This window comes from Salmo salar, chromosome ssa15, assembly GCF_905237065.1.
Source record: "Salmo salar chromosome ssa15, Ssal_v3.1, whole genome shotgun sequence".
NCBI classification, from domain to species: Eukaryota; Metazoa; Chordata; class Actinopteri; order Salmoniformes; family Salmonidae; genus Salmo; species Salmo salar.
The window spans coordinates 14031066-14059050 of NC_059456.1; the positions used below are offsets into that span (position 1 = coordinate 14031066).

General features: G+C 49.4%; 1 protein-coding gene across 3 annotated transcripts in view; it reads left to right on the forward strand.

Moving 5' to 3' along the window:
- Positions 1-27985, forward strand: part of selenoi (selenoprotein I) — a 96291-nt gene that overhangs the window by 39295 nt on the left and 29011 nt on the right. The window lies entirely within an intron of this gene.

Below are 27985 nucleotides of genomic sequence, written 5' to 3' on the forward strand. Positions count from 1 at the left end.
TGGTTAATATAGCACTGTGCCAGGGGATGGTCTGGTTAATATAGCACTGTGCCAGTGGATGGTCTGGTTAATATAGCACTGTGCCATGCCAGGGGATGGTCTGGTTAATATAGCACTGTGCCAGTGGATGGTCTGGTTAATATAGCACTGTGTCATGCCAGGGGATGGTCTGGTTAATATAGTACTTTGTCATGCCAGGGGATGGTCTGGTTAATATAGCACTGTGCCAGGGGATGGTCTGGTTAATATAGCACTGTGCCAGTGGATGGTCTGGTTAATATAGCACTGTGCCAGTGGATGGTCTGGTTAATATAGCACTGTGCCAGGGGATGGTCTGGTTAATATAGCACTGTGCCAGTGGATGGTCTGGTTAATATAGCACTGTGCCAGGGGATGGTCTGGTTAATATAGCACTGTGCCAGGGGATGGTCTGGTTAATATAGCACTGTGCCATGCCAGGAGATGGTCTGGTTAATATAGCACTGTGCCAGGGGATGGTCTGGTTAATATAGCACTGTGCCAGGGGATGGTCTGGTTAATATAGCACTGTGCCATGCCAGGAGATGGTCTGGTTAATATAGCACTGTGCCAGGGGATGGTCTGGTTAATATAGCACTGTGCCAGGGGATGGTCTGGTTAATATAGCACTGTGCCATGCCAGGGGATGGTCTGGTTAATATAGCACTGTGCCAGGGGATGGTCTGGTTAATATAGCACTGTGCCAGGGGATGGTCTGGTTAATATAGCACTGTGCCAGTGGATGGTCTGGTTAATATAGCACTGTGCCAGGGGATGGTCTGGTTAATATAGCACTGTGCCATGCCAGGGGATGGTCTGGTTAATATAGCACTGTGCCATGCCAGGGGATGGTCTGGTTAATATAGCACTGTGCCATGCCAGGGGATGGTCTGGTTAATATAGCACTGTGCCAGGGGATGGTCTGGTTAATATAGCACTGTCATGCCAGGGGATGGTCTGGTTAATATAGCACTGTCATGCCAGGGGATGGTCTGGTTAATATAGCACTGTGCCAGGGGATGGTCTGGTTAATATAGCACTGTGCCAGGGGATGGTCTGGTTAATATAGCACTGTGCCAGTGGATGGTCTGGTTAATATAGCACTGTGCCAGGGGATGGTCTGGTTAATATAGCACTGTGCCAGGGGATGGTCTGGTTAATATAGCACTGTGCCAGGGGATGGTCTGGTTAATATAGCACTGTGCCATGCCAGGGGATGGTCTGGTTAATATAGCACTGTGCCATGCCAGGGGATGGTCTGGTTAATATAGCACTGTGCCAATGGATGGTCTGGTTAATATAGGACTGTGTCATGCCATGGGATGGTCTGGTTAATATAGCACTGTGCCAGGGGATGGTCTGGTTAATATAGCACTTTGCCATGCCAGGGGATGGTCTGGTTAATATAGCACTGTGCCAGGGGATGGTCTGGTTAATATAGCACTGTGCCATGCCAGGGGATGGTCTGGTTAATATAGCACTGTGCCATGCCAGGGGATGGTCTGGTTAATATAGCACTGTGCCAGTGGATGGTCTGGTTAATATAGCACTGTGCCAGGGGATGGTCTGGTTAATATAGCACTGTGCCATGCCAGGGGATGGTCTGGTTAATATAGCACTGTGCCATGCCAGGGGATGGTCTGGTTAATATAGCACTGTGCCATGCCAGGGGATGGTCTGGTTAATATAGCACTGTGCCATGCCAGGGGATGGTCTGGTTAATATAGCACTGTGCCAGTGGATGGTCTGGTTAATATAGCACTGTGCCAGGGGATGGTCTGGTTAATATAGCACTGTGCCAGGGGATGGTCTGGTTAATATAGCACTTTGCCATGCCAGGGGATGGTCTGGTTAATATAGCACTGTGCCATGCCAGGGGATGGTCTGGTTAATATAGCACTGTGCCATGCCAGGGGATGGTCTGGTTAATATAGCACTGTGCCAGTGGATGGTCTGGTTAATATAGCACTGTGCCAGGGGATGGTCTGGTTAATATAGCACTGTGCCATGCCAGGGGATGGTCTGGTTAATATAGCACTGTGCCAGGGGATGGTCTGGTTAATATAGCACTGTGCCAGGGGATGGTCTGGTTAATATAGCACTGTGCCATGCCAGGGGATGGTCTGGTTAATATAGCACTGTGCCATGCCAGGGGATGGTCTGGTTAATATAGCACTGTGCCATGCCAGGGGATGGTCTGGTTAATATAGCACTGTGCCATGCCAGGGGATGGTCTGGTTAATATAGCATTGTGCCATGCCAGGGGATGGTCTGGTTAATATAGCACTGTGCCATGCCAGGGGATGGTCTGGTTAATATAGCACTGTGCCATGCCAGGGGATGGTCTGGTTAATATAGCACTGTGCCATGCCAGGGGATGGTCTGGTTAATATAGCACTGTGTCATGCCAGGGGATGGTCTGGTTAATATAGCACTGTGCCAGGGGATGGTCTGGTTAATATAGCACTGTGTCATGCCAGGGGATGGTCTGGTTAATATAGCACTGTGTCATGCCAGGGGATGGTCTGGTTAATGTAGCACTGTGCCAGTGGATGGTCTGGTTAATATAGCACTGTCATGCCAGGGGATGGTCTGGTTAATATAGCACTGTGCCAGTGGATGGTCTGGTTAATATAGCACTGTGCCAGGGGATGGTCTGGTTAATATAGCACTGTGCCATGCCAGGGGATGGTCTGGTTAATATAGCACTGTGCCATGCCAGGGGATGGTCTGGTTAATATAGCACTGTGCCAGGGGATGGTCTGGTTAATATAGCACTGTGCCAGTGGATGGTCTGGTTAATATAGCACTGTGCCAGGGGATGGTCTGGTTAATATAGCACTGTGCCATGCCAGGGGATGGTCTGGTTAATATAGCACTGTGCCATGCCAGGGGATGATCTGGTTAATATAGCACTGTGCCATGCCAGGGGATGGTCTGGTTAATATAGCACTGTGCCAGTGGATGGTCTGGTTAATATAGCACTGTGCAAGTGGATGGTCTGGTTAATATAGCACTGTGTCATGCCAGGGGATGGTCTGGTTAATATAGCACTGTGTCATGCCAGGGGATGGTCTGGTTAATATAGCACTGTGCCAGTGGATGGTCTGGTTAATATAGCACTGTGCCAGTGGATGGTCTGGTTAATATAGCACTGTGCCAGGGGATGGTCTGGTTAATATAGCACTTTGTCATGCCAGGGGATGGTCTGGTTAATATAGCACTGTGTCATGCCAGGGGATGGTCTGGTTAATATAGCACTGTGTCATGCCAGGGGATGGTCTGGTTAATATAGCACTGTGCCAGGGGATGGTCTGGTTAATATAGCACTGTCATGCCAGGGGATGGTCTGGTTAATATAGCACTGTGCCAGTGGATGGTCTGGTTAATATAGCACTGTCATGCCAGGGGATGGTCTGGTTAATATAGCACTGTGTCATGCCAGGGGATGGTCTGGTTAATATAGCACTGTGCCAGGGGATGGTCTGGTTAATATAGCACTGTGCCATGCCAGGGGATGGTCTGGTTAATATAGCACTTTGTCATGCCAGGGGATGGTCTGGTTAATATAGCACTGTGTCATGCCAGGGGATGGTCTGGTTAATATAGCACTGTGCCAGGGGATGGTCTGGTTAATATAGCACTGTCATGCCAGGGGATGGTCTGGTTAATATAGCACTGTGCCAGTGGATGGTCTGGTTAATATAGCACTGTCATGCCAGGGGATGGTCTGGTTAATATAGCACTGTGTCATGCCAGGGGATGGTCTGGTTAATATAGCACTGTGTCATGCCAGGGGATGGTCTGGTTAATATAGCACTGTGCCAGTGGATGGTCTGGTTAATATAGCACTGTGCCAGTGGATGGTCTGGTTAATATAGCACTGTGCCAGTGGATGGTCTGGTTAATATAGCACTGTGCCAGGGGATGGTCTGGTTAATATAGCACGGTGCCAGGGGATGGTCTGGTTAATATAGCACTGTGCCATGCCAGGGGATGGTCTGGTTAATATAGCACTGTGCCATGCCAGGGGATGGTCTGGTTAATATAGCACTGTGTCATGCCATGGGATGGTCTGGTTAATATAGCACTGTGCCATGCCAGGGGATGGTCTGGTTAATATAGCACTGTGTCATGCCATGGGATGGTCTGGTTAATATAGCACTGTGTCATGCCAGGGGATGGTCTGGTTAATATAGCACTGTGTCATGCCAGGGGATGGTCTGGTTAATGTAGCACTGTGCCAGTGGATGGTCTGGTTAATATAGCACTGTCATGCCAGGGGATGGTCTGGTTAATATAGCACTGTGCCAGTGGATGGTCTGGTTAATATAGCACTGTGCCAGGGGATGGTCTGGTTAATATAGCACTGTGCCAGGGGATGGTCTGGTTAATATAGCACTGTGCCAGGGGATGGTCTGGTTAATATAGCACTGTGCCATGCCAGGGGATGGTCTGGTTAATATAGCACTGTGCCAGGGGATGGTCTGGTTAATATAGCACTGTGCCAGGGGATGGTCTGGTTAATATAGCACTGTGCCAGTGGATGGTCTGGTTAATATAGCACTGTGCCAGGGGATGGTCTGGTTAATATAGCACTGTGCCATGCCAGGGGATGATCTGGTTAATATAGCACTGTGCCATGCCAGGGGATGGTCTGGTTAATATAGCACTGTGCCAGTGGATGGTCTGGTTAATATAGCACTGTGCAAGTGGATGGTCTGGTTAATATAGCACTGTGTCATGCCATGGTATGGTCTGGTTAATATAGCACTGTGCCAGGGGATGGTCTGGTTAATATAGCACTGTGCCATGCCAGGGGATGGTCTGGTTAATATAGCACTTTGTCATGCCAGGGGATGGTCTGGTTAATATAGCACTGTGCCAGGGGATGGTCTGGTTAATATAGCACTGTCATGCCAGGGGATGGTCTGGTTAATATAGCACTGTGCCAGGGGATGGTCTGGTTAATATAGCACTGTCATGCCAGGGGATGGTCTGGTTAATATAGCACTGTGCCAGTGGATGGTCTGGTTAATATAGCACTGTCATGCCAGGGGATGGTCTGGTTAATATAGCACTGTGTCATGCCAGGGGATGGTCTGGTTAATATAGCACTGTGTCATGCCAGGGGATGGTCTGGTTAATATAGCACTGTGCCAGTGGATGGTCTGGTTAATATAGCACTGTGCCAGTGGATGGTCTGGTTAATATAGCACTGTGCCAGGGGATGGTCTGGTTAATATAGCACTGTGCCAGGGGATGGTCTGGTTAATATAGCACTGTGCCATGCCAGGGGATGGTCTGGTTAATATAGCACTGTGCCATGCCAGGGGATGGTCTGGTTAATATAACACTGTGCCAGGGGATGGTCTGGTTAATATAGCACTGTGCCAGGGGATGGTCTGGTTAATATAGCACTGTGCCAGGGGATGGTCTGGTTAATATAGCACTGTGCCATGCCAGGGGATGGTCTGGTTAATATAGCACTGTGCCAGGGGATGGTCTGGTTAATATAGCACTGTGCCAGGGGATGGTCTGGTTAATATAGCACTGTGCCAGTGGATGGTCTGGTTAATATAGCACTGTGCCAGGGGATGGTCTGGTTAATATAGCACTGTGCCAGGGGATGGTCTGGTTAATATAGCACTGTGCCATGCCAAGGGATGGTCTGGTTAATATAGCACTGTGCCAGTGGATGGTCTGGTTAATATAGGACTGTGTCATGCCATGGGATGGTCTGGTTAATATAGCACTGTCATGCCAGGGGATGGTCTGGTTAATATAGCACTGTGCCATGCCAGGGGATGGTCTGGTTAATATAGCACTGTGCCATGCCAGGGGATGGTCTGGTTAATATAGCACTGTGCCAGTGGATGGTCTGGTTAATATAGCACTGTGCCATTGGATGGTCTGGTTAATATAGCACTGTGCCAGGGGATGGTCTGGTTAATATAGCACTGTCATGCCAGGGGATGGTCTGGTTAATATAGCACTGTGCCAGGGGATGGTCTGGTTAATATAGCACTGTGCCATGCCAGGGGATGGTCTGGTTAATATAGCACTGTGCCATGCCAGGGGATGGTCTGGTTAATATAGCACTGTGCCAGGGGATGGTCTGGTTAATATAGCACTGTGCCAGGGGATGGTCTGGTTAATATAGCACTGTGCCAGTGGATGGTCTGGTTAATATAGCACTGTGCCAGTGGATGGTCTGGTTAATATAGCACTGTGCCAGTGGATGGTCTGGTTAATATAGCACTGTGCCAGGGGATGGTCTGGTTAATATAGCACTGTGCCAGGGGATGGTCTGGTTAATATAGCACTGTGCCATGCCATTGGATGGTCTGGTTAATATAGCACTGTGCCATGCCAGGGGATGGTCTGGTTAATATAGCACTGTGCCATGCCAGGGGATGGTCTGGTTAATATAGCACTGTGCCATGCCAGGGGATGGTCTGGTTAATATAGCACTGTGCCAGGGGATGGTCTGGTTAATATAGCACTGTGCCATGCCAGGGGATGGTCTGGTTAATATAGCACTGTGCCATGCCAGGGGATGGTCTGGTTAATATAGCACTGTGCCATGCCAGGGGATGGTCTGGTTAATATAGCACTGTGTCATGCCAGTGGATGGTCTGGTTAATATAGCACTGTGCCATGGGATGGTCTGGTTAATATAGCACTGTGCCAGGGGATGGTCTGGTTAATATAGCACTGTGCCAGGGGATGGTCTGGTTAATATAACACTGTGCCATGCCTGGGGATGGTCTGGTTAATATAACACTGTGCCATGCCTGGGGATGGTCTGGTTAATATAGCACTGTGCCAGGGGATGGTCTGGTTAATATAACACTGTGCCATGCCTGGGGATGGTCTGGTTAATATATCACTGTGCCATGCCAGGGGATGGTCTGGTTAATATAGCACTGTGCCATGCCAGGGGATGGTCTGGTTGATATAGCACTGTGCCAGGGGATGGTCTGGTTAATATAGCACTGTGCCAGGGGATGGTCTGGTTAATATAGCACTGTGCCATGCCAGGGGATGGTCTGGTTAATATAGCACTGTGCCAGTGGATGGTCTGGTTAATATAGCACTGTGCCAGGGGATGGTCTGGTTAATATAGCACTGTGCCAGGGGATGGTCTGGTTAATATAACACTGTGCCATGCCTGGGGATGGTCTGGTTAATATATCGCTGTGCCATGCCAGGGGATGGTCTGGTTAATATAGCACTGTACCATGCCAGGGGATGGTCTGGTTAATATAGCACTGTGCCAGTGGATGGTCTGGTTAATATAGCACTGTGCCAGGGGATGGTCTGGTTAATAAAGCACTGTGCTATGCCAGGGGATGGTCTGGTTAATATAGCACTGTGCCATGCCAGGGGAAAGTCTGGTTAATATAGCACTGTGCCATGCCAGGGGATGGTCTGGTTAATATAGCACTGTGCCATGCCAGGGGATGGTCTGGTTAATATAGCACTGTGCCATGCCAGGGGATGGTCTGGTTAATATAGCACTGTGCCATGCCAGGGGATGGTCTGGTTAATATAGCACTGTGCCATGCCAGGGGATGGTCTGGTTAATATAGCACTGTGCCATGCCAGGGGATGGTCTGGTTAATATAGCACTGTGCCATGCCAGTGGATGGTCTGGTTAATATAGGACTGTGCCATGGGATGGTCTGGTTAATATAGCACTGTGCCAGGGGACGGTCTGGTTAATATAACACTGTGCCATGCCTGGGGATGGTCTGGTTAATATAGCACTGTGCCAGGGGATGGTCTGGTTAATATAACACTGTGCCATGCCTGGGGATGGTCTGGTTAATATATCACTGTGCCATGCCAGGTGGATGGTCTGGTTAATATAGCACTGTGCCATGCCAGGGGATGGTCTGGTTGATATAGCACTGTGCCAGTGGATGGTCTGGTTAATATAGCACTGTGCCGGGGGATGGTCTGGTTAATATAGCACTGTGCCAGGGGATGGTCTGGTTAATATAACGCTGTGCCATGCCAGGGGATGGTCTGGTTAATATAGCACTGTGCCATGCCAGGGGATGGTCTGGTTAATATAGCACTGTGCCATGCCAGGGGATGGTCTGGTTAATATAGCACTGTGCCATGCCAGGGGATGGTCTGGTTAATATAGCACTGTGCCATGCCAGGGGATGGTCTGGTTAATATAGCACTGTGCCAGGGGATGGTCTGGTTAATATAGCTCTGTGCCATGCCAGGGGATGGTCTGGTTAATATAGCACTGTGCCATGCCAGGGGATGGTCTGGTTAATATAGCACTGTGCCAGGGGATGGTCTGGTTAATATAACACTGTGCCAATGGATGGTCTGGTTAATATAACACTGTGCCAGGGGATGGTCTGGTTAATATAACACTGTGCCATGCCTGGGGATGGTCTGGTTAATATAGCACTGTGCCAGGGGATGGTCTGGTTAATATAACACTGTGCCATGCCTGGGGATGGTCTGGTTAATATATCACTGTGCCATGCCAGGGGATGGTCTGGTTAATATAGCGCTGTGCCATGCCAGGGGATGGTCTGGTTGATATAGCACTGTGCCAGTGGATGGTCTGGTTAATATAGCACTGTGCCGGGGGATGGTCTGGTTAATATAGCACTGTGCCAGGGGATGGTCTGGTTAATATAACGCTGTGCCATGCCAGGGGATGGTCTGGTTAATATAGCACTGTGCCATGCCAGGGGATGGTCTGGTTAATATAGCACTGTGCCAGGGGATGGTCTGGTTAATATAGCTCTGTGCCATGCCAGGGATGGTCTGGTTAATATAGCACTGTGCCATGCCAGGGGATGGTCTGGTTAATATAGCACTGTGCCAGGGGATGGTCTGGTTAATATAGCACTGTGCCAGGGGATGGTCTGGTTAATATAGCACTGTGTCATTCCAGGGGATGGTCTGGTTAATATAGCACTGTGCCATGCCAGGGGATGGTCTGGTTAATATAGCACTGTGCCATGCCAGGGGATACTCTGGTTAATATAGCACTGTGCCAGGGGATGGTCTGGTTAATATAGCACTGTGCCATGCCAGGGGATGGTCTGGTTAATATAGCACTGTGCCAGGGGATGGTCTGGTTAATATAACACTGTGCCGGGGGATGGTCTGGTTAATATAACACTGTGCCAGGGGATGGTCTGGTTAATATAGCACTGTGCCATGCCAGGGGATGGTCTGGTTAATATAGCACTGTGCCAGTGGATGGTCTGGTTAATATAGCATTGTGCCATGCCTGGGGATGGTCTGGTTAGTATAGCACTGTGCCATGCCAGGGGATGGTCTGGTTAATATAGCACTGTGCCAGGGGATGGTCTGGTTAATATAGCACGGTGTCATGCCAGGTGATGGTCTGGTTAATATAGCACTGTGTCAGTGGATGGTCTGGTTAATATAGCACTGTGCCATGCCAGGGGATGGTCTGGTTAATATAGCACTGTGCCAGTGGATGGTCTGGTTAATATAGGACTGTGTCATGGAATGGTCTGGTTAATATAGCACTGTGCCATGCCAGGGGATGGTCTGGTTAATATAGCACTGTGCCATGGAATGGTCTGGTTAATATAGCACTGTGCCATGCCAGGGGATGGTCTGGTTAATATAGCACTGTGCCAGGGGATGGTCTGGTTAATATAGCACTGTGCCATGCCAGGGGATGGTCTGGTTAATAGAGCACTGTGCCATGCCAGGGGATGGTCTGGTTAATATAGCACTGTGCCATGCCAGGGGATGGTCTGGTTAATATAGCACTGTGCCATGCCAGGGGATGGTCTGGTTAATATAGCACTGTGTCATGCCAGTGGATGGTCTGGTTAATATAGCACTGTGCCATGGGATGGTCTGGTTAATATAGCACTGTGCCAGGGGATGGTCTGGTTAATATAGCACTGTGCCATGCCAGGGGATGGTCTGGTTAATATAGCACTGTGCCAGTGGATGGTCTGGTTAATATAGCACTGTGCCAGGGGATGGTCTGGTTAATATAGCACTGTGCCAGGGGATGGTCTGGTTAATATAACACTGTGCCATGCCTGGGGATGGTCTGGTTAATATATCGCTGTGCCATGCCAGGGGATGGTCTGGTTAATATAGCACTGTACCATGCCAGGGGATGGTCTGGTTAATATAGCACTGTGCCAGTGGATGGTCTGGTTAATATAGCACTGTGCCAGGGGATGGTCTGGTTAATAAAGCACTGTGCTATGCCAGGGGATGGTCTGGTTAATATAGCACTGTGCCATGCCAGGGGAAGGTCTGGTTAATATAGCACTGTGCCATGCCAGGGGATGGTCTGGTTAATATAGCACTGTGCCATGCCAGGGGATGGTCTGGTTAATATAGCACTGTGCCATGCCAGGGGATGGTCTGGTTAATATAGCACTGTGCCATGCCAGGGGATGGTCTGGTTAATATAGCACTGTGCCATGCCAGGGGATGGTCTGGTTAATATAGCACTGTGCCATGCCAGGGGATGGTCTGGTTAATATAGCACTGTGCCAGGGGATGGTCTGGTTAATATAGCTCTGTGCCATGCCAGGGGATGGTCTGGTTAATATAGCACTGTGCCATGCCAGTGGATGGTCTGGTTAATATAGCACTGTGCCAGGGGATGGTCTGGTTAATATAACACTGTGCCAGGGGATGGTCTGGTTAATATAACACTGTGCCAGGGGATGGTCTGGTTAATATAACACTGTGCCATGCCTGGGGATGGTCTGGTTAATATAGCACTGTGCCAGGGGATGGTCTGGTTAATATAACACTGTGCCATGCCTGGGGATGGTCTGGTTAATATATCACTGTGCCATGCCAGGGGATGGTCTGGTTAATATAGCGCTGTGCCATGCCAGGGGATGGTCTGGTTGATATAGCACTGTGCCAGTGGATGGTCTGGTTAATATAGCACTGTGCCGGGGGATGGTCTGGTTAATATAGCACTGTGCCAGGGGATGGTCTGGTTAATATAACGCTGTGCCATGCCAGGGGATGGTCTGGTTAATATAGCACTGTGCCATGCCAGGGGATGGTCTGGTTAATATAGCACTGTGCCAGGGGATGGTCTGGTTAATATAGCTCTGTGCCATGCCAGGGATGGTCTGGTTAATATAGCACTGTGCCATGCCAGGGGATGGTCTGGTTAATATAGCACTGTGCCAGGGGATGGTCTGGTTAATATAGCACTGTGCCAGGGGATGGTCTGGTTAATATAGCACTGTGCCATGCCAGGGGATGGTCTGGTTAATATAGCACTGTGCCATGCCAGGGGATACTCTGGTTAATATAGCACTGTGCCAGGGGATGGTCTGGTTAATATAGCACTGTGCCATGCCAGGGGATGGTCTGGTTAATATAGCACTGTGCCAGGGGATGGTCTGGTTAATATAACACTGTGCCAGGGGATGGTCTGGTTAATATAACACTGTGCCAGGGGATGGTCTGGTTAATATAGCATTGTGCCATGCCTGGGGATGGTCTGGTTAGTATAGCACTGTGCCATGCCAGGGGATGGTCTGGTTAATATAGCACTGTGCCAGGGGATGGTCTGGTTAATATAGCACTGTGTCAGTGGATGGTCTGGTTAATATAGCACTGTGCCAGTGGATGGTCTGGTTAATATAGGACTGTGTCATGGAATGGTCTGGTTAATATAGCACTGTGCCATGCCAGGGGATGGTCTTGTTAATATAGCACTGTGCCATGCCAGGGGATGGTCTGGTTAATATAGCACTGTGTCATGCCAGGGGATGGTCTTGTTAATATAGCACTGTGCCATGCCAGGGGATGGTCTGGTTAATATAGCACTGTGCCATGCCAGGGGATGGTCTGGTTAATATAGCACTGTGTCATGCCAGGGGATGGTCTGGTTAATATAGCACTGTGCCATGCCAGGGGATGGTCTGGTTAATATAGCACTGTGTCATGCCAGGGGATGGTCTGGTTAATATAGCACTGTGCCATGCCAGGGGATGGTCTGGTTAATATAGCACTGTCATGCCAGGGGATGGTCTGGTTAATATAGCACTGTGCCAGTGGATGGTCTGGTTAATATAGCACTGTGCCAGTGGATGGTCTGGTTAATATAGCACTGTGCCAGTGGATGGTCTGGTTAATATAGCACTGTGCCAGTGGATGGTCTGGTTAATATAGCACTGTGCCAGGGGATGGTCTGGTTAATATAGCACTGTGCCAGGGGATGGTCTGGTTAATATAGCACTGTGCCATGCCAGGGGATGGTCTGGTTAATATAGCACTGTGCCATGCCAGGGGATGGTCTGGTTAATATAGCACTGTGCCAGTGGATGGTCTGGTTAATATAGCACTGTGCCATGCCAGGGGATGGTCTGGTTAATATAGCACTGTGCCATGCCAGGGGATGGTCTGGTTAATATAGCACTGTGCCATGCCAGGGATGGTCTGGTTAATATAGCACTGTGCCATGCCAGGGGATGGTCTGGTTAATATAGCACTGTGTCATGCCAGGGGATGGTCTGGTTAATATAGCACTGTGCCATGCCAGGGGATGGTCTGGTTAATATAGCACTGTGCCAGGGGATGGTCTGGTTAATATAGCACTGTCATGCCAGGGGATGGTCTGGTTAATATAGCACTGTGCCAGTGGATGGTCTGGTTAATATAGCACTGTGCCAGTGGATGGTCTGGTTAATATAGCACTGTGCCAGTGGATGGTCTGGTTAATATAGCACTGTGCCAGTGGATGGTCTGGTTAATATAGCACTGTGCCAGGGGATGGTCTGGTTAATATAGCACTGTGCCAGGGGATGGTCTGGTTAATATAGCACTGTGCCATGCCAGGGGATGGTCTGGTTAATATAGCACTGTGCCATGCCAGGGGATGGTCTGGTTAATATAGCACTGTGCCAGTGGATGGTCTGGTTAATATAGCACTGTGCCATGCCAGGGGATGGTCTGGTTAATATAGCACTGTGCCATGCCAGGGGATGGTCTGGTTAATATAGCACTGTGCCATGCCAGGGGATGGTCTGGTTAATATAGCACTGTGCCATGCCAGGGGATGGTCTGGTTAATATAGCACTGTGCCATGCCAGGGGATGGTCTGGTTAATATAGCACTTTGTCATGCCAGTGAATGGTCTGGTTAATATAGCACTGTGCCATGGGATGGTCTGGTTAATATAGCACTGTGCCAGGGGATGGTCTGGTTAATATAACACTGTGCCATGCCTGGGGATGGTCTGGTTAATATAGCACTGTGCCAGGGGATGGTCTGGTTAATATAACACTGTGCCATGCCTGGGGATGGTCTGGTTAATATATCACTGTGCCATGCCAGGGGATGGTCTGGTTAATATAGCACTGTGCCATGCCAGGGGATGGTCTGGTTTATATAGCACTGTGCCAGGGGATGGTCTGGTTAATATAGCACTGTGCCATGCCCGGGGATGGTCTGGTTAATATAGCACTGTACCAAGGGATGGTCTGGTTAATATAGTACTGTGCCAGGGAATGGTCTGGTTAATATAGCACTGTGCCAGGGGATGGTCTGGTTAATATAGTACTGTGCCAGGGAATGGTCTGGTTAATATAGCACTGTGCCAGGGAATGGTCTGGTTAATATAGCACTGTGCCAGGGGATGGTCTGGTTAATATAGCACTGTGCCAGTGGATGGTCTGGTTAATATAGCACTGTGCCAGGGGATGGTCTGGTTAATAAAGCACTGTGCCATGCCAGGGGATGGTCTGGTTAATATAGCACTGTGCCATGCCAGGGGATGGTCTGGTTAATATAGCACTGTGCCATGCCAGGGGATGGTCTGGTTAATATAGCACTGTGCCATGCCAGGGGATGGTCTGGTTAATATAGCACTGTGTCATGCCAGGGGAAGGTCTGGTTAATATAGCACTGTGCCATGCCAGGGGATGGTCTGGTTAATATAGCACTGTGCCATGCCAGGGGATGGTCTGGTTAATATAGCACTGTGCCATGCCAGGGGATGGTCTGGTTAATATAGCACTGTGCCATGCCAGGGGATGGTCTGGTTAATGTAGCACTGTGCCATGCCAGGGGATGGTCTGGTTAATATAGCACTGTGCCATGCCAGGGGATGGTCTGGTTAATATAGCACTGTGCCATGCCAGGGGATGGTCTGGTTAATATAGCACTGTGCCATGCCAGGGGATGGTCTGGTTAATATAGCACTGTGCCATGCCAGTGGATGGTCTGGTTAATATAGCACTGTGCCATGGGATGGTCTGGTTAATAAAGCACTGTGCCATGCCAGGGGATGGTCTGGTTAATATAGCACTGTGCCATGCCAGGGGAAGGTCTGGTTAATATAGCACTGTGCCATGCCAGGGGATGGTCTGGTTAATATAGCACTGTGCCATGCCAGGGGATGGTCTGGTTAATATAGCACTGTGCCATGCCAGGGGATGGTCTGGTTAATATAGCACTGTGCCAGTGGATGGTCTGGTTAATATAGCACTGTGCCAGGGGATGGTCTGGTTAATATAGCACTGTGCCAGGGGATGGTCTGGTTAATATAACACTGTGCCATGCCAGGGGATACTCTGGTTAATATAGCACTGTGCCAGGGGATGGTCTGGTTAATATAGCACTGTGCCAGGGGATGGTCTGGTTAATATAGCACTGTGCCATGCCAGGGGATACTCTGGTTAATATAGCACTGTGCCAGGGGATGGTCTGGTTAATATAGCACTGTGCCATGCCAGGGGATGGTCTGGTTAATATAGCACTGTGCCAGGGGATGGTCTGGTTAATATAACACTGTGCCAGGGGATGGTCTGGTTAATATAACACTGTGCCAGGGGATGGTCTGGTTAATATAGCATTGTGCCATGCCTGGGGATGGTCTGGTTAGTATAGCACTGTGCCATGCCAGGGGATGGTCTGGTTAATATAGCACTGTGCCAGGGGATGGTCTGGTTAATATAGCACGGTGTCATGCCAGGTGATGGTCTGGTTAATATAGCACTGTGTCAGTGGATGGTCTGGTTAATATAGCACTGTGCCAGTGGATGGTCTGGTTAATATAGGACTGTGTCATGGAATGGTCTGGTTAATATAGCACTGTGCCATGCCAGGGGATGGTCTTGTTAATATAGCACTGTGCCATGCCAGGGGATGGTCTGGTTAATATAGCACTGTGTCATGCCAGGGGATGGTCTGGTTAATATAGCACTGTGCCATGCCAGGGGATGGTCTGGTTAATATAGCACTGTGCCAGGGGATGGTCTGGTTAATATAGCACTGTCATGCCAGGGGATGGTCTGGTTAATATAGCACTGTGCCAGTGGATGGTCTGGTTAATATAGCACTGTGCCAGTGGATGGTCTGGTTAATATAGCACTGTGCCAGTGGATGGTCTGGTTAATATAGCACTGTGCCAGTGGATGGTCTGGTTAATATAGCACTGTGCCAGTGGATGGTCTGGTTAATATAGCACTGTGCCAGGGGATGGTCTGGTTAATATAGCACTGTGCCAGGGGATGGTCTGGTTAATATAGCACTGTGCCATGCCAGGGGATGGTCTGGTTAATATAGCACTGTGCCATGCCAGGGGATGGTCTGGTTAATATAGCACTGTGCCAGTGGATGGTCTGGTTAATATAGCACTGTGCCATGCCAGGGGATGGTCTGGTTAATATAGCACTGTGCCATGCCAGGGGATGGTCTGGTTAATATAGCACTGTGCCAGGGGATGGTCTGGTTAATATAGCACTGTCATGCCAGGGGATGGTCTGGTTAATATAGCACTGTGCCAGTGGATGGTCTGGTTAATATAGCACTGTGCCAGTGGATGGTCTGGTTAATATAGCACTGTGCCAGTGGATGGTCTGGTTAATATAGCACTGTGCCAGTGGATGGTCTGGTTAATATAGCACTGTGCCAGGGGATGGTCTGGTTAATATAGCACTGTGCCAGGGGATGGTCTGGTTAATATAGCACTGTGCCATGCCAGGGGATGGTCTGGTTAATATAGCACTGTGCCAGTGGATGGTCTGGTTAATATAGCACTGTGCCATGCCAGGGGATGGTCTGGTTAATATAGCACTGTGCCATGCCAGGGGATGGTCTGGTTAATATAGCACTGTGCCAGTGGATGGTCTGGTTAATATAGCACTGTGCCATGCCAGGGGATGGTCAGGTTAATATAGCACTGTGCCATGCCAGGGGATGGTCTGGTTAATATAGCACTTTGTCATGCCAGTGGATGGTCTGGTTAATATAGCACTGTGCCAGGGGATGGTCTGGTTAATATAACACTGTGCCATGCCTGGGGATGGTCTGGTTAATATAGCACTGTGCCAGGGGATGGTCTGGTTAATATAACACTGTGCCATGCCTGGGGATGGTCTGGTTAATATATCACTGTGCCATGCCAGGGGATGGTCTGGTTAATATAGCACTGTGCCATGCCAGGGGATGGTCTGGTTTATATAGCACTGTGCCAGGGGATGGTCTGGTTAATATAGCACTGTGCCATGCCCGGGGATGGTCTGGTTAATATAGCACTGTGCCAGTGGATGGTCTGGTTAATGTAGCACTGTGCCAGGGGATGGTCTGGTTAATATAGCACTGTGCCAGGGGATGGTCTGGTTAATATAACACTGTGCCATGCCTGGGGATGGTCTGGTTAATATATCGCTGTGCCATGCCAGGGGATGGTCTGGTTAATATAGCACTGTGCCATGCCAGGGGATGGTCTGGTTAATATAGCACTGTACCAAGGGATGGTCTGGTTAATATAGTACTGTGCCAGGGAATGGTCTGGTTAATATAGCACTGTGCCAGGGGATGGTCTGGTTAATATAGTACTGTGCCAGGGAATGGTCTGGTTAATATAGCACTGTGCCAGGGAATGGTCTGGTTAATATAGCACTGTGCCAGGGGATGGTCTGGTTAATATAGCACTGTGCCAGTGGATGGTCTGGTTAATATAGCACTGTGCCAGGGGATGGTCTGGTTAATAAAGCACTGTGCCATGCCAGGGGATGGTCTGGTTAATATAGCACTGTGCCATGCCAGGGGATGGTCTGGTTAATATAGCACTGTGCCATGCCAGGGGATGGTCTGGTTAATATAGCACTGTGCCATGCCAGGGGATGGTCTGGTTAATATAGCACTGTGTCATGCCAGGGGAAGGTCTGGTTAATATAGCACTGTGCCATGCCAGGGGATGGTCTGGTTAATATAGCACTGTGCCATGCCAGGGGATGGTCTGGTTAATATAGCACTGTGCCATGCCAGGGGATGGTCTGGTTAATATAGCACTGTGCCATGCCAGGGGATGGTCTGGTTAATGTAGCACTGTGCCATGCCAGGGGATGGTCTGGTTAATATAGCACTGTGCCATGCCAGGGGATGGTCTGGTTAATATAGCACTGTGCCATGCCAGGGGATGGTCTGGTTAATATAGCACTGTGCCATGCCAGGGGATGGTCTGGTTAATATAGCACTGTGCCATGCCAGTGGATGGTCTGGTTAATATAGCACTGTGCCATGGGATGGTCTGGTTAATAAAGCACTGTGCCATGCCAGGGGATGGTCTGGTTAATATAGCACTGTGCCATGCCAGGGGATGGTCTGGTTAATATAGCACTGTGCCAGTGGATGGTCTGGTTAATATAGCACTGTGCCAGGGGATGGTCTGGTTAATATAGCACTGTGCCAGGGGATGGTCTGGTTAATATAACACTGTGCCATGCCTGGGGATGGTCTGGTTAATATATCGCTGTGCCATGCCAGAGGATGGTCTGGTTAATATAGCACTGTGCCATGCCAGGGGATGGTCTGGTTAATATAGCACTGTGCCAGGGGATGGTCTGGTTAATATAGCACTGTGCCAGGGAATGGTCTGGTTAATATAGCACTGTGCCAGGGGATGGTCTGGTTAATATAGCACTGTGCCATGCCAGGGGATGGTCTGGTTAATATAGCACTGTGCCAGGGGATGGTCTGGTTAATATAGCTCTGTGCCATGCCAGGGGATGGTCTGGTTAATATAGCACTGTGACATGCCAGGGGATGGTCTGGTTAATATAGCACTGTGCCATGCCAGGGGATGGTCTGGTTAATATAGCACTGTGCCAGGGGATACTCTGGTTAATATAGCACTGTGCCAGGGGATGGTCTGGTTAATATAGCACTGTGCCATGCCAGGGGATGGTCTGGTTAATATAGCACTGTGCCAGGGGATGGTCTGGTTAATATAGCACTGTGCCAGGGGATGGTCTGGTTAATATAACACTGTGCCAGGGGATGGTCTGGTTAATATAACACTGTGCCAGGGGATGGTCTGGTTAATATAGCATTGTGCCATGCCTGGGGATGGTCTGGTTAATATAGCACTGTGCCATGCCAGGGGATGGTCTGGTTAATATAGCACTGTGCCATGCCAGGGGATGGTCTGGTTAATATAGCACTGTGCCATGCCATGTAATGGTCTGGTTAATATAGCACTGTGCCATGCCAGGGGTTGGTCTGGTTAATATAGCACTGTGCCAGAGGATGGTCTGGTTAATATAGCACTGTGCCAGGGGATGGTCTGGTTAATATAGCTCTGTGCCATTCCAGGGGATGGTCTGGTTAATATAGCACTGTGCCATGCCAGGGGATGGTCTGGTTAATATAGCACTGTGCCAGGGGATGGTCTGGTTAATATAGCACTGTGCCAGGGGATGGTCTGGTTAATATAGCACTGTGCCAGGGGATGGTCTGGTTAATATAGCACTGTGCCATGCCAGGGGATGGTCTGGTTAATATAGCACTGTGCCATGCCAGGGGATGGTCTGGTTAATATAGCACTGTGCCATGCCAGGGGATGGTCTGGTTAATATAGCACTGTGCCAGTGGATGTTCTGGTTAATATTGGACTGTGTCATGCCATGGGATGGTCTGGTTAATATAGCACTGTGCCAATGGATGGTCTGGTTAATATAGGACTGTGTCATGCCATGGGATGGTCTGGTTAATATAGCACTGTGTCATGCCAGGGGATGGTCTGGTTAATATAGCACTGTGTCATGCCAGGGGATGGTCTGGTTAATATAGCACTTTGTCATGCCAGGGGATGGTCTGGTTAATATAGCACTGTGCCAGGGGATGGTCTGGTTAATATAGCACTGTGCCAGGGGATGGTCTGGTTAATATAGCACTGTGCCATGCCAGGGGATGGTCTGGTTAATATAGCACTGTGCCAGTGGATGGTCTGGTTAATATAGCACTGTGCTAGTGGATTGTCTGGTTAATATAGCACTGTGCCAGGGGATGGTCTGGTTAATATAGCACTGTGCCATGCCAGGGGATGGTCTGGTTAATATAGCACTGTGCCATGCCAGGGGATGGTCTGGTTAATATAGCACTGTGCCATGCCAGGGGATGGTCTGGTTAATATAGCACTGTGCCATGCCAGGGGATGGTCTGGTTAATATAGCACTGTGCCAGTGGATGGTCTGGTTAATATAGCACTGTGCCAGTGGATGGTCTGGTTAATATAGCACTGTGCCATGCCAGGGGATGGTCTGGTTAATATAGCACTGTGCCATGCCAGGGGATGGTCTGGTTAATATAGCACTGTGCCATGCCAGGGGATGGTCTGGTTAATATAGCACTGTGCCATGCCAGGGGATGGTCTGGTTAATATAGCACTGTGCCATGCCAGGGGATGGTCTGGTTAATATAGCACTGTGCCATGCCAGGGGATGGTCTGGTTAATATAGCACTGTGCCATGCCAGGGGATGGTCTGGTTAATATAGCACTGTGCCATGCCAGGGGATGGTCTGGTTAATATAGCACTGTGCCATGCCAGGGGATGGTCTGGTTAATATAGCACTGTGCCATGCCAGGGGATGGCCTGGTTAATATAGCACTGTGCCATGCCAGGGGATGGTCTGGTTAATATAGCACTGTGCCATGCCAGGGGATGGTCTGGTTAATATAGCACTGTGCCATGCCCGGGGATGGTCTGGTTAATATAGCACTGTGCCATGCCCGGGGATGGTCTGGTTGATATAGCACTGTGCCAGTGGATGGTCTGGTTAATATAGCACTGTGCCAGGGGATGGTCTGGTTAATATAGCACTGTGCCAGGGGATGGTCTGGTTAATATAACACTGTGCCATGCCTGGGGATGGTCTGGTTAATATATCGCTGTGCCATGCCAGGGGATGGTCTGGTTAATATAGCACTGTGCCATGCCAGGGGATGGTCTGGTTAATATAGCACTGTGCCAGGGAATGGTCTGGTTAATATAGCACTGTGCCATGCCAGGGGATGGTCTGGTTAATATAGCACTGTGTCATGCCAGGGGATGGTCTGGTTAATATAGCACTTTGTCATGCCAGGGGATGGTCTGGTTAATATAGCACTGTGCCAGGGGATGGTCTGGTTAATATAGCACTGTGCCAGGGAATGGTCTGGTTAATATAGCACTGTGTCATGCCAGGGGATGGTCTGGTTAATATAGCACTGTGTCATGCCAGGGGATGGTCTGGTTAATGTAGCACTGTGCCAGGGGATGGTCTGGTTAATATAGCACTGTCATGCCAGGGGATGGTCTGGTTAATATAGCACTGTGCCAGTGGATGGTCTGGTTAATATAGCACTGTGCCAGGGGATGGTCTGGTTAATATAGCACTGTGCCAGGGAATGGTCTGGTTAATATAGCACTGTGCCATGCCAGGGGATGGTCTGGTTAATATAGCACTGTGCCAGGGGATGGTCTGGTTAATATAGCACTGTGTCATGCCAGGGGATGGTCTGGTTAATATAGCACTGTGCCAGGGGATGGTCTGGTTAATATAGCACTGTGCCAGGGGATGGTCTGGTTAATATAGCACTGTGTCATGCCAGGGGATGGTCTGGTTAATATAGCACTGTGCCAGGGGATGGTCTGGTTAATATAGCACTGTGTCATGCCAGGGGATGGTCTGGTTAATATAGCACTGTGCCATGCCAGGGGATGGTCAGGTTAATATAGCACTGTGCCAGGGGATGGTCTGGTTAATATAGCACTGTGCCATGCCAGGGGATGGTCTGGTTAATATAGCTCTGTGCCATGCCAGGGGATGGTCTGGTTAATATAGCACTGTGCCATGCCAGGGGATGGTCTGGTTAATATAACACTGTGTCATGCCAGGGGATGGTCTGGTTAATATAGCACTGTGCCAGGGGATGGTCTGGTTAATATAGCACTGTGCCAGGGGATGGTCTGGTTAATATAGTACTGTGCCAGGGGATGGTCTGGTTAATATAGCACTGTGCCAGGGGATGGTCTGGTTAATATAGCACTGTGCCAGGGGATGGTCTGGTTAATATAGCACTGTGCCATGCCAGGGGATGGTCTGGTTAATATAGCACTGTGCCAGGGAATGGTCTGGTTAATATAGCACTGTGCCATGCCAGGGGATGGTCTGGTCAATATAGCACTGTGCCATGCCAGGGGATGGTCTGGTTAATATAGCACTGTGCCATGCCAGGGGATGGTCTGGTTAATATAGCACTGTGCCATGCCAGGGGATGGTCTGGTCAATATAGCACTGTGCCATGCCAGGGGATGGTCTGGTTAATATAGCACTGTGCCATGCCAGGGGATGGTCTGGTTAATATAGCACTGTGCCATGCCAGGGGATGGTCTGGTTAATATAGCACTGTGCCAGGGGATGGTCTGGTTAATATAGCACTGTGCCATGCCAGGGGATGGTCTGGTTAATATAGCACTGTGCCAGGGGATGGTCTGGTTAATATAGCTCTGTGCCATGCCAGGGGATGGTCTGGTTAATATAGCACTGTGACATGCCAGGGGATGGTCTGGTTAATATAGCACTGTGCCATGCCAGGGGATGGTCTGGTTAATATAGCACTGTGCCAGGGGATGGTCTGGTTAATATAGCACTGTGCCATGCCAGGGGATGGTCTGGTTAATATAGCACTGTGTCATTCCAGGGGATGGTCTGGTTAATATAGCACTGTGTCATTCCAGGGGATGGTCTGGTTAATATAGCACTGTGCCATGCCAGGGGATGGTCTGGTTAATATAGCACTGTGCCATGCCAGGGGATACTCTGGTTAATATAGCACTGTGCCAGGGGATGGTCTGGTTAATATAGCACTGTGCCAGGGGATGGTCTGGTTAATATAGCACTGTGCCAGGGGATGGTCTGGTTAATATAACACTGTGCCAGGGGATGGTCTGGTTAATATAACACTGTGCCAGGGGATGGTCTGGTTAATATAACACTGTGCCAGGGGATGGTCTGGTTAATATAGCATTGTGCCATGCCTGGGGATGGTCTGGTTAATATAGCACTGTGCCATGCCAGGGGATGGTCTGGTTAATATAGCACTGTGCCATGCCAGGGGATGGTCTGGTTAATATAGCACTGTGCCATGCCAGGGGTTGGTCTGGTTAATATAGCACTGTGCCATGCCAGGGGATGGTCTGATTAATATAGCACTGTGCCATGCCAGGGGTTGGTCTGGTTAATATAGCACTGTGCCAGTGGATGGTCTGGTTAATATAGCTCTGTGCCATTCCAGGGGATGGTCTGGTTAATATAGCACTGTGCCATGCCAGGGGATGGTCTGGTTAATATAGCACTGTGCCATGCCAGGGGATGGTCTGGTTAATATAGCACTGTGCCAGGGGATGGTCTGGTTAATATAGCACTGTGCCAGGGGATGGTCTGGTTAATATAGCACTGTGCCATGCCAGGGGATGGTCTGGTTAATATAGCACTGTGCCATGCCAGGGGATGGTCTGATTAATATAGCACTGTGCCATGCCAGGGGTTGGTCTGGTTAATATAGCACTGTGCCAGTGGATGGTCTGGTTAATATAGCACTGTGCCAGGGGATGGTCTGGTTAATATAGCTCTGTGCCATTCCAGGGGATGGTCTGGTTAATATAGCACTGTGCCATGCAAGGGGATGGTCTGGTTAATATAGCTCTGTGCCATGCCAGGGGATGGTCTGGTTAATATAGCTCTGTGCCATGCCAGGGGATGGTCTGGTTAATATAGCACTGTGCCATGCCAGGGGATGGTCTGGTTAATATAGCACTGTGCCATGCCAGGGGATGGTCTGGTTAATATAGCACTGTGCCATGCCAGGGGATGGTCTGGTTAATATAGCACTGTGCCATGCCAGGGGATGGTCTGGTTAATATAGCACTGTGCCATGCCAGGGGATGGTCTGGTTAATATAGCTCTGTGCCATGCCAGGGGATGGTCTGGTTAATATAGCACTGTGCCAGGGGATGGTCTGGTTAATATAGCACTGTGCCAGGGGATGGTCTGGTTAATATAGCACTGTGCCAGGGGATGGTCTGGTTAATATAGCACTGTGTCATTCCAGGGGATGGTCTGGTTAATATAGCACTGTGCCAGGGGATGGTCTGGTTAATATAGCACTGTGTCATGCCAGGGGATGGTCTGGTTAATATAGCACTGTGCCATGCCAGGGGATGGTCTGGTTAATATAGCACTGTGCCATGCCAGGGGATGGTCTGGTTAATATAGCTCTGTGCCATGCCAGGGGATGGTCTGGTTAATATAACACTGTGTCATGCCAGGGGATGGTCTGGTTAATATAGCACTGTGCCAGGGGATGGTCTGGTTAATATAGCACTGTGCCATGCCAGGGGATGGTCTGGTTAATATAACACTGTGCCTTGCCAGGGGATTGTCTGGTTAATATTGCACTGTGCCATGCCAGGGGATGGTCTGGTTAATATAGCACTGTGCCAGGGGATGGTCTGGTTAATATAACACTGTGCCAGGGGATGGTCTGGTTAATATAGCACTGTGGTATGCCAGGGGATGGTCTGGTTAATAAAGCACTGTGCCAGGGGATGGTCTGGTTAATATAGCACTGTGCCTTGCCAGGGGATGGTCTGGTTAATATAGCACTGTGCCATGGGATGGTCTGGTTAATATAGCACTGTGTCATGCCAGGGGATGGTCTGGTTAATATAGCACTGTGCCATGCCAGGGGATGGTCTGGTTAATATAGCACTGTGCCAGTGGATGGTCTGGTTAATATAGCACTCTGCCAGGGGATGGTCTGGTTAATATAGCACTGTGCCATGCCAGGGGATGGTCTGGTTAATATAGCACTGTGCCAGTGGATGGTCTGGTTAATATAGCACTCTGCCAGGGGATGGTCTGGTTAATATAGCACTGTGCCATGCCAGGGGATGGTCTGGTTAATATAGCACTGTGCCATGCCAGGGGATGGTCTGGTTAATATAGCACTGTGTCATGCCAGGGGATGGTCTGGTTAATATAGCACTGTGCCAGGGGATGGTCTGGTTAATATAGCACTGTGCCAGGGGATGGTCTGGTTAATATAGCACTGTCATGCCAGGGGATTTTCTGGTTAATATAGCACTGTGCCAGTGGATGGTCTGGTTAATATAGCACTGTGCCAGTGGATTTTCTGGTTAATACAGCACTGTGCCAGGGGATGGTCTGGTTAATATAGCACTGTGCCAGGGGATGGTCTGGTTAATATAGCACTGTGCCATGCCAGGGGATGGTCTGGTTAATATAGCACTGTGCCATGCCAGGGGATGGTCTGGTTAATATAGCACTGTGCCAGGGGATGGTCTGGTTAATATAGCACTGTGCCAGGGGATGGTCTGGTTAATATAGCACTGTCATGCCAGGGGATGGTCTGGTTAATATAGCACTGTGCCAGTGGATTTTCTGGTTAATATAGCACTGTGCCAGGGGGATGGTCTGGTTAATATAGCACTGTGCCATGCCAGGGGATGGTCTGGTTAATATAGCACTGTGCCATGCCAGGGGATGGTCTGGTTAATATAGCACTGTGCCATGCCAGGGGATGGTCTGGTTAATATAGCACTGTGCCATGCCAGGGGATGGTCTGGTTAATATAGCACTGTGCCATGCCAGGGGATGGTCTGGTTAATATAGCACTGTGCCATGCCAGGAGATGGTCTGGTTAATATAGCACTGTGCCATGCCAGGGGATGGTCTGGTTAATATAGCACTGTGCCATGCCAGGGGATGGTCTGGTTAATATAGCACTGTGCCATGCCAGGGGATGGTCTGGTTAATATAGCACTGTGCCATGCCAGGGGATGGTCTGGTTAATATAGCACTGTGCCATGCCAGGGGATGGTCTGGTTAATATAGCACTGTGCCAGGGGATGGTCTGGTTAATATAGCACTGTGCCATGCCAGGGGATGGTCTGGTTAATATAGCACTGTGCCATGCCAGGGGATGGTCTGGTTAATATAGCACTGTGCCATGCCAGGGGATGGTCTGGTTAATATAGCACTGTGCCATGCCAGGGGATGGTCTGGTTAATATAGCACTGTGCCAGAGGATGGTCTGGTTAATATAGCACTGTGTCATGCCAGGGGATGGTCTGGTTAATATAGCACTGTGCCATGCCAGGGGATGGTCTGGTTAATATAGCACTGTGCCATGCCAGGGGATGGTCTGGTTAATATAGCACTGTGCCATGCCAGGGGATGGTCTGGTTAATATAGCACTGTGGTATACCAGGGGATGGTCTGGTTAATAAAGCACTGTGTCATGCCAGGGGATGGTCTGGTTAATATAGCACTGTGCCAGTATATGGTCTGGTTAATATAGCACTCTGCCAGGGGATGGTCTGGTTAATATAGCACTGTGCCATGCCAGGGGATGGTCTGGTTAATATAGCACTGTGTCATGCCAGGGGATGGTCTGGTTAATATAGCACTGTGCCAGTATATGGTCTGGTTAATATAGCACTCTGCCAGGGGATGGTCTGGTTAATATAGCACTGTGCCATGCCAGGGGATGGTCTGGTTAATATAGCACTGTGCCAGGGGATGGTCTGGTTAATATAGCACTGTGCCAGGGGATGGTCTGGTTAATATAGCACTGTCATGCCAGGGGATGGTCTGGTTAATATAGCACTGTGCCAGGGGATGGTCTGGTTAATATAGCACTGTGCCAGGGGATGGTCTGGTTAATATAGCACTGTGCCATGCCAGGGGATGGTCTGGTTAATATAGCACTGTGTCATGCCAGGGGAAGGTCTGGTTAATATAGCACTGTGCCATGCCAGGGGATGGTCTGGTTAATATAGCACTGTGCCATGCCAGGGGATGGTCTGGTTAATATAGCACTGTGCCATGCCAGGGGATGGTCTGGTTAATATAGCACTGTGCCATGCCAGGGGATGGTCTGGTTAATATAGCACTGTGCCATGCCAGGGGATGGTCTGGTTAATATAGCACTGTGCCATGCCAGGGGATGGTCTGGTTAATATAGCACTGTGCCATGCCAGGGGATGGTCTGGTTAATATAGCACTGTGCCATGCCAGGGGATGGTCTGGTTAATATAGCACTGTGTCATGCCAGGGGATGGTCTGGTTAATATAGCACTGTGCCATGCCAGGGGATGGTCTGGTTAATATAGCACTGTGTCATGCCAGGGGATGGTCTGGTTAATATAGCACTGTGTCATTCCAGGGGATGGTCTGGTTAATATAGCACTGTGCCAGGGGATGGTCTGGTTAATATAACACTGTGCCAGGGGATGGTCTGGTTAATATAGCACTGTGCCAGGGGATGGTCTGGTTAATATAGCACTGTGCCATGCCAGGGGATGGTCTGGTTAATATAGCACTGTGCCATGCCAGGGGATGGTCTGGTTAATATAGCACTGTGCCATGCCAGGGGATGGTCTGGTTAATATAGCACTGTGTCATGCCAGGGGATGGTCTGGTTAATATATCACTGTGCCAGGGGATGGTCTGGTTAATATAGCACTGTTTCATTCCAGGGGATGGTCTGGTTAATATAGCACTGTGCCAGGGGATGGTCTGGTTAATATAACACTGTGCCAGGGGATGGTCTGGTTAATATAGCACTGTGTCATTCCAGGGGATGGTCTGGTTAACATAGCACTGTGCCAGGGGATGGTCTGGTTAATATAGCACTGTGCCAGGGGATGGTCTGGTTAATATAGCACTGTGCCAGGGGATGATCAGGTTAATATAGCACTGTGTCATGCCAGGGGATGGTCTGGTTAATATAGCACTGTGTCATGCCAGGGGATGGTCTGGTTAATATATCACTGTGTCATGCCAGGGGATGGTCCGGTTAATATAGCACTGTGTCATGCCAGGGGATTGTCTGGTTAATATAGCACTTTGTCATGCCAGGGGATGGTCTGGTTAATGTAGCACTGTGCCATGCCAGGGGATGGTCTGGTTAATATAGCACTGTGCCATGCCAGGGGACATAGTGTTGTAGAGGGTAGTATCCTGTATATGTCCTGGTGACATAGTGTTGTGGAGGATAGTATCCTGTATATGTCCTGGTGGCATAGTGTTGTGGAGGGTAGTATCCTGTATATGTCCTGGTGACATAGTGTTGTGGAGGGTAGTATCATGTATATGTCCTGGTGACATAGCGTTGTGGCGGGTACTATCCTGTATATGTCCTGGTGACATAGTGTTGTGGAGGGTAGTATCCTGTATATGTCCTGGTGACATAGTGAAGGTTATGTTGTGGAGGGTAGTATCCTGTATATTTCCTGGTGACATAGTGTTGTGGAGGGTAGTATCCCGTATATGTCCTGGTTACATAGTGTTGTGGAGGGTAGTATCCTGTATATGTGCTGGTGACATAGTGAAGGTTATGTTGTGGAGGGTAGTATCCTGTATATGTCCTGGTGACATAGTGAAGGTTATGTTGTGAAGGGTAGTATCCTGTATATGTCCTGGTGACATAGTGTTGTGGAGGGTAGTGTCCTGTATATGTCCTGGTGACATAGTGTTGTGGAGGGTAGTATCCTGTAATTTTCCTGGGGACATAGTGTTGTGGAGGGTAGTATGCTGTATATGTCCTGGTGACATAGTGTTGTGGAGGGTAGTGTCCTGTATATGTCCTGGTGACATA